General features: G+C 35.2%; 1 non-coding gene across 1 annotated transcript; it reads right to left on the reverse strand.

Annotated features, from left to right (window-relative positions):
- Positions 1-731: 731 nt before the first annotated feature.
- Positions 732-838, reverse strand: LOC141681875 (small nucleolar RNA R71). The gene has a single exon (XR_012559294.1). It is a non-coding gene; the product is annotated as a small nucleolar RNA R71 (small nucleolar RNA).
- Positions 839-15508: the final 14670 nt, after the last annotated feature.

Consider the following 15508-nt stretch of genomic DNA (forward strand, 5'->3'; position numbering starts at 1 on the left):
ATCATTCTATATTACTTGCGAACGCGTATACTTGCGTGATTTATTTAGCGCATGCGTTATGCCTAACAATTTTTTGGCGCCGCTGCCGGGGACTCAGTTTTAATTTGTTTAGTTTATGTATTTATCATCAGTGGTCATTAGGATTCATTGATTAAGACTTGTTACTTACTGCTTCCGGTTGTTTTTCAGGTACTCTAGCGAGCGTTTATGCAAACACGTTCTCGCACTCACAAGAGAAATTTGGATAAAGCTGAGGAGACAAATAAACTCTTGATTTTCCGTAGAAGATAGTTTTTGAAGATTCGGATAAAGAGAGTGAAAAGAAAGAACCTGAAACAATGGGTGATCGTGTAGTTCAAGCTGATCCAGCTCTTATGGACTTTTTTCGGCCTAAAATTGATGACATTCAGTCAAGCATCATTCATCCGGCTATTCAGGCCAATACTTTTCAAATCAAGTCGGGCACTATTCAGATGGTGCAGAATTCCGTTTCTTTCGGAGGTGTTGCGACTGAAGATCCGAACATGCATATCAGGAATTTTGTCGAGATCTGTAGTACTTTCAAATATAATGGTGCTACTGATGAGGCTATCACGCTGAGGCTTTTCCCATTCTTTCTGAGGGACAAAGCTAAGGACTGGTTGCATTCTTTACCAGCTGGGTCCATCACTACTTGGGAAGATCTTACGCAAAAGTTTCTGGTGAAATTCTATCCAATGGCCAAAACTGCAGCTATGAGGAGTGCTCTTACTCAGTTAGCGCAACAACAAGGAGAATCTATGTGCGAAGCTTGGGAGTGCTACAAGGAGATGTTGAGAAAGTGTCCACATCATGGTATGCCTGACTGGATGGTGATCACTGGTTTCTATAATGGTTTGGGAGCCCAATCTCGGTTCATGCTCGATGCAGCTTCTGGAGGCACCTTGTGGGCCAAAAGCTATACTGAGGCCTATAATCTCATTAAAACTATGGTTGCAATTGAGTATCAAAACCCAACTCAAAGGATTATTCCTGGGAAGGTAGCAGGTATTCTGGAAGTTGATGCAGCTACAGCTATTGCAGCGCAGCTTCAGGCGCTGTCTATGAAGGTCGATTCTTTAGCCAACTATGGAGTAAATCAAATAGCTAGTGTCTGTGAGCTTTGTGCAGGCTCTCATGCTACAAATCAATATTCTCTTGTTAATGAATCTGTTCAGTATGTGAATAATTTTCAGAGATCGCAGCAGCTTGTGCTCGCTACTTATCATCCTAATAACAAAAATCATCCCAATTTCAGCTGGAGCAATAATCAGAATGCTGTTCAGCAACCATATCAGCAAGCTGCAAGTAAACAGTTTAATCCACCTGGATTCTAGCAACCTCAGCAATTTGCTCAAAGGCAATCATATCCTCAACAAGGAGGTGCTGCTCCACCTTCTAGTGCTAATTTTGAGGAGTTAAAGTTGTTGTGCAAAAGTCAGGCTGTTTCTATCAAGACCTTGGAAATTTAAATTGGACAAATAGCTAATTCCTTGATCAATCGTCAACCTGGCACACTTCTCAGCGATACTGAAGTGCCAGGAAGGAAGGAAGCTAAAGAGCAAGTCAAAGATGTCACCTTAAGGTTTTGAAAAGTTGATGTTGCTGAAAAAGCAAAAGATGGAGAAGTTGAAGTTGTAGATGAAGAGGGAATGCAAAAGGAGAAGGAGGGGGAATCAAGGAAGACTACTGTTGAACATACTCTGCCTGAGGGTAATACAGGGGAGAAACAACTCTATCCACATTCGCCTTTTCCTAAGAGATTGCAAAAACAAAAGCTGGACAAGCAATTTGGTAAGTTTCTGGAGGTGTTCAAAAAACTTCACATTAACATACCTTTCGCTGAGGCTCTGGAGCAAATGCCTAGTTATGCGAAATTCATGAAAGGTATTCTTTCAAGGAAGGTGAAATGGATGATCTTGATACCATTGTTCTGACGGAAGAGTGCAGTGCTGTGCTATAAGAAAAGCTACCTCCAAAGCTTAAGGATCCAGGTAGCTTCACCATTCCTTGTACCATTGGGAAGTTGTCATTTGACAAGTGCCTTTGCGATTTAGGAGCAAGCATCAATCTGATGCCGTTGTCTATCTTCAAAAAGCTGAATTTTCCTGATCCGAAGCCCACCTACATGTCTCTACAATTGGCTGATCGTTCGATTACATACCCACGAGGCATCGTGGAGGACGTTCTAGTAAAGGTGGACAAGCTCATCTTTCCTGCAGATTTTGTCATTCTGGATTTCGAGGAAGATAAGAAGATTCCCATAATCTTGGGAAGACCTTTTTTAGCTACAGGTCGTACCTTGATAGATGTGCAAAAAGGTGAACTGACTATGAGGGTGCAAGATCAAGATGTGACATTCAATGTGTTCAATCTACGGAAGATGAGGAGTGCTTCAAGGTGGATTTGGTCGATTCTATAGTTATTTCAGAACTTGATCATGTGCTAAGGTCTGATGCCTTAGAAAAAGCCTTATTGGGGGACTTTGACAGTAAAGATGACGAAGGCAATGAGCAGTTATGATATCTAAATGCTTCTCCTTAGAAACGAAAGCTAGACATGCCATTTGAATCTCTGGGAAATACTGATCTCAAGAATGCTGAGGTAAAGCTCAAACCATCTATTGAGGAAGCACCTACTTTGGAGCTTAAACCATTGCCTGAACAATTGAGGTATGCTTTTTTAGGTGATGCATCTACTTTTCCTGTTATTATTACATCTGACCTTTCAGGTAGTGATGAGGACAAGCTCTTGAGGATTTTTAGAGAATTCAAATCGTCCATCGGATGGACTATAGCATATATTAAAAGGATCATCCCTTTGTACTGCATGCATAAATTCTGCTAGAGGAAGGTAGCAAGCCGACTGTTGAGCAACAGCGAAGGCTTAATCCTATCATGAAAGAAGTGGTGAAGAAAGAACTTCTAAAGTGGCTGCATGCAGGAATTGAAAGAGATGTGTCCTAAGTCCAATCATGTATGATGATTTAGGAATAACTTTTATGTAATATGTTTTGATTTCATTGATATTAATAAAAGACTTGTTTTGGTTTTATTGCGGGATTTATCTATTTAAATGTTTAAATAAGATATACCACAGTTTAGAGTAAAGCTTTTTATGGATTGTGATGAGATCATAATAATGAGACATAAAAGATGATAACTCTAAACTTAAATAGTTCCTGGTCGTAGGATTACTAACTGGTAATTAATAATCCGCAAAGATCGATACATACTATGCTTGCTTCATTATGAAGGATGTCTGTTCTCATAGACATTTGTGTGGTGACACTATAGCTAGTATGTAGGTGCTTATTATAGAATAAGTTCACTGAACATGACTCACACAGCTGAACAACTGATGGAGTTCACTCACATGTCAGCAGTTGTTCACATAGTGATAGTTGTACAAGTATCCTTAGACTTGAGGTCATCATAATCATCTTGTGTACACTGAACTATGCTTTAGTTTAGTTCTTAGTCTCAAAGGACAATTATAAGGGCTCTATTGGGTATAGGAATTTGTACACGAAGATACTGTATGATCAATAAAGGATCTACCCCTTCCAGTGAAGGAAGAGAATGTTCAATGCTGATCCACTTATGTTAGTTCAGGAATCTCTGGTCAGAGTGAATGAATATAGAAAGGAGTTTCTAATTTTCATTAAATAGAACTAAGCATAGTGAATAGGAAAGCAAGTGATTAAATAAGATAGGCTTGACACATGTTCCATACCTTGTATTTAATCGTGACATTGCAGGGTAGAAGGAATTAATTGTACGGTAACTACTCACTGAATAGGTTCTTGGTATTCTAAGCAGTGAATTCGTATTATCCGGATAGTCGCGATATGCTGAGAAGTATCCCTCATGATGTAGAATAAATATGATTAATTAATTAATCATATTTAATGAATTAGAGAATATATATAAATAATGATAAAATAGTTTTATTATTATTTATTTTTACTACTGGCTTAATATTGAACCTACAGGGTCACACCATAAAAGAGAATGATTTAATGGTGGAGGAATTAATTAATAATGGCTGATAATTATTTATTTATGAAATAAATAATTAATTGGAAAATTTAATAATTGCTTAAATGATATTTAATTGATTATAAATTAATTAAGAAAAGGTTCTTAATATTATTAATTAAGAATTTAATTTTTGGAAAATAAATCAAGTGAGAGAATTATTTCTAAAGAGTTTAGAAAAAGGATTAATAATTAAAAGGTGTTTTAATTATTAGTGAGAATAATAAAAGGTTAATAATAATAATATTTTATGGGAAAATTTTCAGCTGAAAATTTTGCCTATAAATATACTATTATAAACCCTATTTTTGCCTCAACCAAAAAGATTTACAAAACCCTAATTCTCTTCATCTCCTCCTCCTTCATTACATCATTTTCTTGGTGGATACCGGTGGAGTGCTTCACACTTGAGGAGCAGCTGCTAAGGATCTCCGTTCATCGTTCTTGGATCGCTATTAAAGACCTCCATCTTTCCATTAACGTAAAACTTCTTAAGGTAAACATACTGAACTACGAATTAAATATTATTTTTTCGCATGAATCCTGCGGAGGGTTTTGTTTTTTTTTAAGATTAAATTTACGTTTTCGCTCCGTTTATGGGCTAAAAACCCTTCAATGGCATCAGAGCAACTTGCGAAAAGTTTTTAATTCGTTTATGTGTTTAAATGTTTTCGATATATGAGCATGTAAGTGATTCGCCATGATTTGATGTTGGTATAATATGCTTATATATGTATGGTTTTGAATATATGATATTCATGTGAGTTGTATAATCATAAGATGATTATGTAATCTTATGATATACTGATATATACATGATTATACTGATATATGCTTATATATATGATATACTAATTTATACATGATTTATGTTTGTTCTAATTCTGAGAATCATATTAGATACGAATTCTGAATTGGCTGATGCAGATTTGCTGAAATCTGGGTCTGGTGTCCGATTTACGCAAACAAATACCCTACTCCATAGGTAAACGAGCATCTGAACAAAACGGACAGCTAAAGCTATCAACAACTTGTCTGTAAGGCATTTGACATCGTTTACTGCCCGTAAACATTGATTCTTGTTTTTCAGATTTGATTCTGATTTTTCTGATTTTTGTCATATTTTCTTTTTATGATTAGATCATGGATAATATGATATGTTAAGATCAGATTATGTGTTTTAACATGCTTTTATGTGTTGTATGAGCATGGTGGATGGTTATGGCCTTTCGACCTTAGTGTAATGGTTTTGGTTTTGGTTTTAAATACGACTTGCATGTCGTCAATCTTTGTAATCATAAATCTCGAATGTAACTCGAGTTATTCTTGTAAGTTCATTAGATTAGTTTTACTTTCAATCATGTAATGTAATTGAAGACTCAAGAAGGCTGTCCAATGGAGGTGATACAAAGAAGAAGACGAGGCATACAAGAAGTCTAAACAAAGAAGAAGACTTATGTAATAAGTAATTGTATTTATTTCCATCACCATATTAGATTGACCTTGATCTTTATCATGAGCTTGATAAAGATCATATAGGATGGGGCCATAACCAAACACATTTACTTTATTGCACTTTACATTTACTTGTTTATTTAATTTTATATATGAGATATATGCCTATGTTTACCATGCGATGATAGATTTAAGTGAACTTAAATCAATATAAGGTGTGCTCTAGAAAATCTAGAATAGGAATCGTTTCTTGCCTTAACAATAAATATTATGAATACGATCATGAGATTCTTGTGTTTATGAAACACGTAATTGAATATGAATCTTCAATATTGAGAGAAAGGATGATTCTGTCAACAACAGATTCCTATCTGTAAGAAAAGGTTATTAAGTGACGCCTCTTGACAATGCTCCACCCGATCTGGGAATCATCTGATTATCGATTATTGATTTGAAATATTTAATTTAAAAGGAAGAATCTCTTTATAATATATATGATTGTAACATAATATAATCCCTCTAAAATTAAATAATATCAAGTAGTAATTGGTCAATGACACAACGGGCTTGTGTCGGTCAAAACCTTCCAACATGGTAGAAAGTAGTTCTTATTTTTGAATCATTGTCGTTTCGTGCTACAGCCAAGGGCCTTGATTTCAAAATAAGAAATACTTGTCTAATACAGAGAGATGTGTACATAGAATTAGAATCTAAAGGTCGGTACATGCCACAGCCGTGGGCCGTTGGAGACTGATTTAATTGTACAAAATGTTGGGTTAGACTTGACTTAGAATATTGAGTTTGGCGTGCCACAGCCGTGACTCAATTATTCAAGAGGCTAAAGTTATATTAGGGAATAACATAAGATGTAATTGATTAGAGTTGCCTGCCTATTGAACATCACATGACGTTTCGTGCCACAGCCGAGGTTGTGTGATGGAATGTAGGATCCTTATTCCCACTAGCATTATGAATGCTTAATTTTCACTTAGGAGGTTAAAAAAATTAGATAAACTAGTGGGAGACACTTATGAATAAAGAGCCGATTCATATAGTGTTTTGAAATGAAATCGAATATTTGCTAAGTACTGTTATGTGTTTATCATTTACAGATTTACTATATTCGTCATGTCTTCTGCACTATCACTCCGGAGCATACTAGATGCTCACAAGTTGACTGATTGTAATAACCCCAATTTTTGGAAAATTTTTGAAACCCTTATGAATAGTGTTTTTGCTGAATGAGAAAACTTTTCATGCCACACTAGGTAGGGGTTTTTTTATGGATATTCTGGGATTTTATTGGCACTCTATATGACATATAAGTGTATGTAAAGATCGTCAGAATCCAATTCCGAACACTTTGATTTTTCCCGGAAATCCACTAGATACTTAAAGAATTGAGTATAAGGTAATAGGATAAAAAGGATTTAAATTAAAGGATTATAAGAGAGGATCATAAAAGGAATATAATGTATTGAGAAAGGTTAAGGAAACCCAAGTAATAAGATCCCGGGTATGATCCCTCAAACGATAAACGAAAATGAAAGTTAAGCGAACCGTATAACAGATCGACGGTCATTAGGCAAACAATTAGGAAGTTAATCAAAGAGGTTAGGGATGATGAGGTCATCCAACCAATAAGAAGAGGGCAAGTAAGGGATGATGACATCACAAAGTGACATAAGCATGACATAGGAGGGAAGGAGGTGTGGATGAATGATAACCACACAAAGTTCAAGGTTATTAAGGTAATTAACCAAAATCTAAACAAAAACAACCAACCAAAAACAAATCAAAGCAAAAAACACAAAATCATCTCTTTCTTCCAAGCTTGCTCTCGGCTTTTCCCCATTTTCAAGAAGAAGAATTTCAAAATTCAAGTTCCAAGCTTCCTTAATTGGTAAGATAATTATCTAGTACTCCTTATGCATAGATATAGCTATTCCATGAGTTTAAGCTTCAAATTACTTCACAATCTCTTCCAATAATTCAAGGAAGAAGATGGTGAATAGTAACTTTCAAAAAAATAACTTTAGTTTTCTTGAATTTTATGAAAGTTTAAGGTTATACAAGCAAGGATCAAGGTTCTTTAGGCATTCAAAGCTCTTGTGTTGTGTTAAGAAGCTTCAAGAAGGTATAAACTCCAAACCCTAGCTTTAAGTTTTAAGTATTTAGGAATGGTTATGATTGATATAGTATATGTGAAGCATGAAGCTTGTTTGTTTAGAGTTTGGGTTGGAGTAGTAGTGAAATGAATGTTGAATCTTGTTGATTTGTTAAAGGAATTAAGTATAGTTTAAATTCATGATGAGAATAACATAAATTAGAAGAACTTGAGGTGTTGGGACTGTTGTAGTGTGTTTTGGATGGATGTTGGTTTTATGAATGAATTGGGATTGATTGGTGGTTGAATTGGAATGGTATAAAATTGGGAAATCGCGTAAACATAGCCGTCGTAATGCCCGATTTACTTTAGACTGTTTTTATTCTTAACATTAGGACCCGGGAACTCAATGCTAGGTTTTGACCATTACCATGTTTAGATAGTTCATGTTACGAGCTTCGTTTTGATATGTGGTTCATTTGATTCCGATGTACGGTTTAGGAGAAACGGCCGTTTTAAGTAATGACGTTTCGCGAACGAACCATTACCCCTCGCCTTACTTTGAAACCTAGGTTAAAGACCTAAAAGGACTAATTGGAGTATGAAACAATTATGTAAAGTGGATTAGGCAGTTGGTAAGGCACTCGCAAAAGAATCGCCTTAAAACTCGTAATGGTTAATTTATTAAAAATGGTGGAGCCGAGGGTACTCGAGCGACTTAAGTAAATCATTAAGCTCGAAAGCGAGCGTAGGACTCTAAATGGTTTAAGTCTAGTTTCTTAAGAGACCGGGGTTTAATTCCGACTTATGTTGTTGTTCATAGGTTATCAGACTCACTCTAAGCTTAAGTCTATCCGGGAGCACTCAGGCAAGTTTTCTACCCGCTATACTGTTGTTGTGATGTATATATGTATATGCATTATCTTGTGATAAATGCATGTTGGTTAATTAGCAAATTCTTGCAATATATTGGAGCATGTGATATGGTATATATGCATGCCTGTTTCGTATTCTTGATTTATATACCTGTTGGTTCAAATGCTTATTAGTTGCATAATACCTATGCTAGAGATAAGCGGTAATTTGCATATACCCTTAGTAAAGGGGACCCCAAGGTGAACATTTTCCAAAACCGGGAGTCGATGTTCCCGAGTATATTATATATATATTTAAATATATATATATATATATATATTGATATAGTTTTCAAAACTATTAATCGAATAAGGTTTATTCGATAACTTTTATTTATTTAATGAATATTATTACGAATATTCATTCTAGGGCTTATGACTCCTTTTATTTATTTAATGAATATTATTACGAATATTCATTCGAGGGCTTATGACTCCTTTTATTTTATTTAATAAATATTATTACGAATATTCATTCGAGGGCTTATGACTCTTTTATATTATTTATTGAATATTATTTGAATATTCATTCGAGGGCTTATGACTCAGTTTATATTATTTAATGAATATTATTTGAATATTCATTTGAGGATCTATGACTCCGATTATTTGCTGTGATATATTCTTTATTTTATTAAAGAATAAGGTGTCGATAATCAAACTTATCTTTGATTATTCAAATAAAGATAGTACTTTCGTATAAGTATATCTTTGGTTATTTAATACTCAATTCAAGTATAAGTTTTACAACTTCTACCTCAATTATTTGTATAAAGATTATTCTTGATGGGAATATTATTTAAATAATAATATTCAGATATTTTCTAATATATTGGGATTGATTTACTTTATTAAATCAGCATTACTCCAAACACTCTTTAAAGTGTTTTCGAGTCTTCAAAATGATTTTAAAAGTTAGAGCGGATCCCAAAACTCATTTTTATATTTAAGATCTTCCTTTCGAAGGGGATTTAAATACTCGCTCAAAACCTGAGGGATCCGGCTCAGTGGTGTATTTTACATTCGCAACGAGGTTGCTGTTTTGAGAAAACAATTTGATTACTTGCCCAGACATTCGAGAAGTAAGTCCCTCTAATTGAGTCGGCATAAGCGACAGGCCGGGGTACGGTCTATCAAAGTGTAAGTGGCTGGGTGGCAGTCCATCAACGCGTAAGAGGCCGGGTGGCGGTCCAGCACAAGGTCCTTATGTGGCCAGGGTGATGACCGGTGGGGGATTCATCCATCTACTAGTAGAAAATGTTACTTATTGGTATCTTTGCCTGATCAGCAAGATATCGGGTTTATGCCAAAATTCTTTTCTTTCCAAATTCATTGGATATTGCAACTATGTTCATACTTTACATGACAGAGGTTTTCAGGAAATGTATGAGAGATATATATGGATATATATATATATATATATATATATATATATATATATATATATATATATATATATCGGGACTTAATGAAGTATCTCATAACTTCATTTCATTCAATAATATTTCAAAGATTGAATCTATTCAAGTCTTATCTTGTAGTCTCATCTATGTGATGAACTTTTGAATCTGATTATAACTTGAACGGTGGTAGTTCAAGTAGTATTTGGAAAAGATATAAGTATATTGGAGTATCTTTTAACTTCATCTTTTAAACTTATATCTAGTAAATGACTATCTTATGCATGTCAAAGATTTTCAGAAAAACGTTGAGACAAGGTTAGATATATGAGATCACCTTGCAACGATAGTTTATACAGTTATAAACTGGAACTCTGTGTATATTATGCATGGAAGAGGACTTCCAAGATTTTGAAAAGTATATATGTATATATACTGAATATTTTGCGACTTGGTCGCGTTAAGATAACAAACTTGGTTCATTTCTTTTGACCAAGACTTTCATGAGTACTATGAGAAGGCTCATATATTGTTAATCATTATGCATATTATTTTGGTGGGCTTGCTGCTCACCCTTGCTTTCTTCTTTCATCACACAACAACAGATAGAAAAGATGAACAGGACAAAGCTCCCGATTCACAAGCGGTTAGAAAACGTTCCGCAGTCTTCTGGAAGCGTTGATGCCGCCGTAGCTGAGGTAGGAGCTACCTATAGGCTAGGTTTTCAACTATTGATGAACCAGACTTATGTATAATATGAATTATAGTAATGGCAAGGAATATGTAAATTTATCCAGAACCCTTTTAAGGTGTAACGGTTTATAACTGTGGAATATAAGGACTTGTGTTATTTTTTTTAGTGTTCATCTCTGAGACTATAACTTGTGGTTAGTGTGTTTATTGTGGGGTCACAGTACAGAGTAGTTGATTATTTATTAAGATTGGGTGTTATTAAGGGAAATGGAACTCATGATAACCCGGATCCCCGACCCCGGATTTGGGGGTGTTACACTGATCCTAATTTAGCTGTTTGTTTTCACTGTAACAAGTTGGGGCACTGGAAGAGGAACTTCAAGGTTTACCTTGCAGAATTGAAGAAGAAGAAGGGTAGTAAGACTACCGCTTCTGATTTAGGCATGTTCATGATCGAAGTTAATATGTCACTAGGTCAAATTTCTACTTGGGTATTAGATACCGCCTGTGGTTCTCATATTTGCAACTCGTTGCAAGGACTAAAGGGAAGTAGGACTCTTGAAAAAGATGAGGTGATTCTACATATGGGCAATGGAGTAAGGGTTGTGGCCATATCTGTAGGATCATTTAGTTTACATATGCCTACGGGCAAGACTATTATTCTGAATAATTGTTATTATGTTCCCTCTATTATGAGGAATATTGTTTCTATTCCTATGTTGGATTTGGATGGTTTTTCATTTATTATTAAGAATAATGAATGTTCTATCCTTAGAGATAATGTTCTTTTTGGACGTGGCATTTTAAATAATGGTCTGTATGTATGTAACATAGAGCATGATTTACTTCAGATTGAACAAACTAATAAAAGAAAACGAGATGATGAAAATCTGACCTATTTATGGCACTGTAGGCTATGTCATATTAGTGAAAATAGACTGCGGACATTGCATAAGGAAAGGTTACTTGACCCCTTTGATTTTGAATCATATCCTACATGCGAGTCTTGTCTATTGGGTAAAATGACAAAATCTCCATTTAGTGGACATGGAGAAAGGGCTGCAGATTTGCTAGGATTGGTACACACAGATGTATGTGGACCAATGTCTACGCAAGCCATGGGTGGATTTTCGTACTTCATTACTTTCATAGATGATAGATCTAGATTCAGATATGTGTATTTGATGAAATACAAGTATGAAGCCTTTGAAAAGTTCAAAGAATATAAACATGAAGTGGAGAAATAAACCAAACACAGTATTCTAACTCTTCGATCAGATCAAGGTGGTGAATACTTGAATGGAGAGTTTCTAGATTATCTCAAAGAAAATGGTATAGTCTCCCAGTAGACTCCTCCATATACTCCACAGTTAAATGGGGTATCTGAAAGGAGAAATTGAACTTTGTTAGACATGGTTCGGTCCATGATGAGCTATGCGAATCTTCCAGTATTCCTATGGGGTTATGCATTGGAAACCTCAGCATATTTACTGAATAAGGTGCCTTCCAAATCTGTTCCTCAAACACCATATGAGATATGGAAAGAAAGGAAACTGAGTCTTAAACATGTTAAGATTTGGGTATGTCCAGCTTATGTCAAGAAAGTTGACCCAGATAAGATGGAATCTCGATCCGTAAAATATAATTTTTTGGGATATCCTAAAGAGACTTTGGGGTATTACTTTTACACCGATCATCGGGTGTTTGTCTCCAGACATGCTACCTTCTTGGAAAAGGAGTTTATCCTTGAAGGAAACAGTGGGAGCAAAATTGAACTTGATGAAGTTCAAGAAGCACAAACTACTATGGATCAAGTGGAAACACCTATTCAGATTGAACAACCTTCTGTGGAACAGCCCATTCGTAGGACAGGGAGAGTGTCTTGCCAACCTGAGAGGTATTATGGCCTTATCATTGAGAATGACAATGAGTTGTCAATCATTGATGATGACGACCCTCTGACCTATAATAAGGCTATGAGTAGTGTTGACTCAGAGAAATAGCATAGTGCCTTGAAATCCGAAATGGAATCTATGTATACCAACCAAGTATGGACTTTGGTTGAGGCGCCTAAAGGTGTTAAGCCTATTGGGTGCAAGTGGGTATACAAAAAAAATATTGGAGCAGATGGCCAGGTGGAGACCTATAAGGTCAGGCTCGTGGCAAAAGGATTCAAACAAAGGCAAGGGATTGACTTTGATGAAACTTTTTCGCCTATAGCCCTGTTAAAATCAATTCGGATTTTGCTTGCGATTGCTGCTTACTACGACTATGAGATCTGGCAAATGGACATGAAAACGGCCTTCCTCAATGGGGAATTTGAGGAGAAAGTGTATATGACACAGCCAGAGGGTTTTCTTTCCAAGGGAAATGAACACCTAGTGTGTAAGCTGCTGCGAACCATATATGGTTTAAGGCAAGCTTCTCGTAGATGGAACATCCGTTTTAATGAGACAATTAAAGAGTTTGGTTTTATCAAAAACATAGATGAACCATGTGTCTACAAAAAGGTTAGTGGGAGCGCGGTAACATTTCTTGTATTGTATTGAAAGAGGGAATGTCAAGAGAGTTGACACACATAACAACATAGCAGACCCATTCACAAAGCCACTTTCTCAAAGTCACTTTGATCGTCATAAAGACAAGATGGGTATTAGATACCAGAGTGATTGGCTTTTAGTACAAGTGGGAGATTGAAAGAGATGTGTCCTAAGTCCAATCATGTATGATGATTTAGGAATAACTTTTATGTAATCTGTTTTGATTTCATTGATATTAATAAAAGACTTCTTTTGGTTTTTATTGCGGGCTTTATCTATTTAAATGTTTAAATAAGATATACCACTGTTTAGAGTAAAGCTTTTTATGGATTGTGATGAGATCATAATAATGAGACCTAAAAGATGATAACTCTAAACTTAAATAGTTCCTGGTTGTAGGATTACTAACTGGTAATTAATAATCCGCAAAGATCGGTACATACTATGCTTGCTTCATTATGAAGGATGTCTGTTCTCATAGACATTTGTGTGGTGACACTATAGCTAGTATGTAGGTGCTTATTATAGAATAAGTTCACTGAACATGACTCACATAGCTGAACAACTGATGGAGTTCACTCACGTGTCAACAGTTGTTCACATAGTGATAGTTGTACAAGTATCCTTAGACTTGAGGTCATCATAGTCATCTTGTGTACACTGAACTATGCTTTGGTTTAGTTCTTAGTCTCAAGGGACAATTATAAGGGCTCTACTAGGTATAGGAATTTGTACACGAAGATAGTGTATGATCAATAAATGATCTACCCCTTCCAGTGAAGGAAGAGAATGTTCAATGCTGATCCACTTATGTTAGTTCAGGAATCTCTGGCCAGAGTGAATGAAATTAGAAAGGAGTTTCTAATTTTCATTAAATAGAACTAAGCATAGTGAATGGGAAAGCAAGTGATTAAATAAGATAGGCTTGACACAAGTTACATGTCTTATATTTAATCGTAACATTACAGGGTAGAAGGAATTAATTGTACGGTAACTACTCACTGAATAGGTTCTTGGTATTCTAAGCAGTGAATTCATATTATCCGGATAGTCGCGATATGCTGAGAACTATCCCTCACGATGTTGAATAAATATGATTAATTAATTAATCATATTTAATGAATTAGAGAATTTATATAAATAATGATAAAATAGTTTTATTATTATTTATTTCTACTACCGGCTTAATATTGAACCTACAGGGTCACACCATAAAAGAGAATGATTTAATGGTGGAGGAATTAATTAATAATGGCTGATAATTATTTATTTATGAAATAAATAATTAATTGGCAAATTTAATAATTGATTAAATGAGATTTAATTGATTATAAATTAATTAAGAAAAGGTTCTTAATATTATTAATTAAGAATTTAATTTTTGGAAAATAAATCAAGTGAGAGAATTATTTCTAAAGAGTTTAGAAAAAGGATTAATAATTAAAAGGTGTTTTAATTATTAGTGAGAATAATAAAGGGTTAATGATAATAATATATTATGGGAAAATTTTCAGCTGAAAATTTTGCCTATAAATATACTATTATAAACCCTATTTATGCCTCAACCAAAAAGATTTACAAAACCCTAATTCTCTCCATCTCCTCCTCCTTCATTACATCATTTTCTTGGTGGATACCGGTGGAGTGCTTCACACTTGAGGAGCAGCTGCTAAGGATCTCCGTTCTTCGTTCTTGGATCGCTATTAAATACCTCCATCTTTCCATTAACATAAAGCTTCTTAAGGTAAACATACTGAACTACGAATTAAATATTATTTTTTCGCATGGATCCTGCGGAGGGTTTCATTTTTTTAAGATTAAATTTACGTTTTCGCTGCGTTTATGTGCTAAAAACCCTTCAGTAATCGTATAACCTATTTCTGACAGTTCTTGGGTGAGCCCCGTGTAATGTGTACCTAAGAAATGAGGTATTATTGTGGTAGCAAATGAGAAGAACGAGCTCATCGCCACTCGAACAGTCATAGGATGGAGAGTATGCATGGACTACAGGAAGTTGAATAAAGCCACGAGGAAGGATCACTTCCCTCTTCCATTTATTGATCAGATGCTTGACAGGTTGGCTGGTCATGAGTATTATTGTCTTCTGGATGGCTATTCGGGATACAATCAGATTTGCATTACACCAGAAGATCAAGAGAAGACTACTTTCACTTGTCCATTTAGCACGTTTGCTTTTTGCAGAGTTTCTTTTGGCTTATGTGGTGCACCTGCCACTTTTCAGAGATGTATGATGGCCATATTCTCTGATATGATTGTAAATAATGTCGAAGTGTTCATGGACGACTTCTCCGTCTTTGGACATTCGTATGATGAATGCTTG

The sequence above is a fragment of the Apium graveolens genome, chromosome 8 (assembly GCF_009905375.1).
Source record: "Apium graveolens cultivar Ventura chromosome 8, ASM990537v1, whole genome shotgun sequence".
NCBI classification, from domain to species: Eukaryota; Viridiplantae; Streptophyta; class Magnoliopsida; order Apiales; family Apiaceae; genus Apium; species Apium graveolens.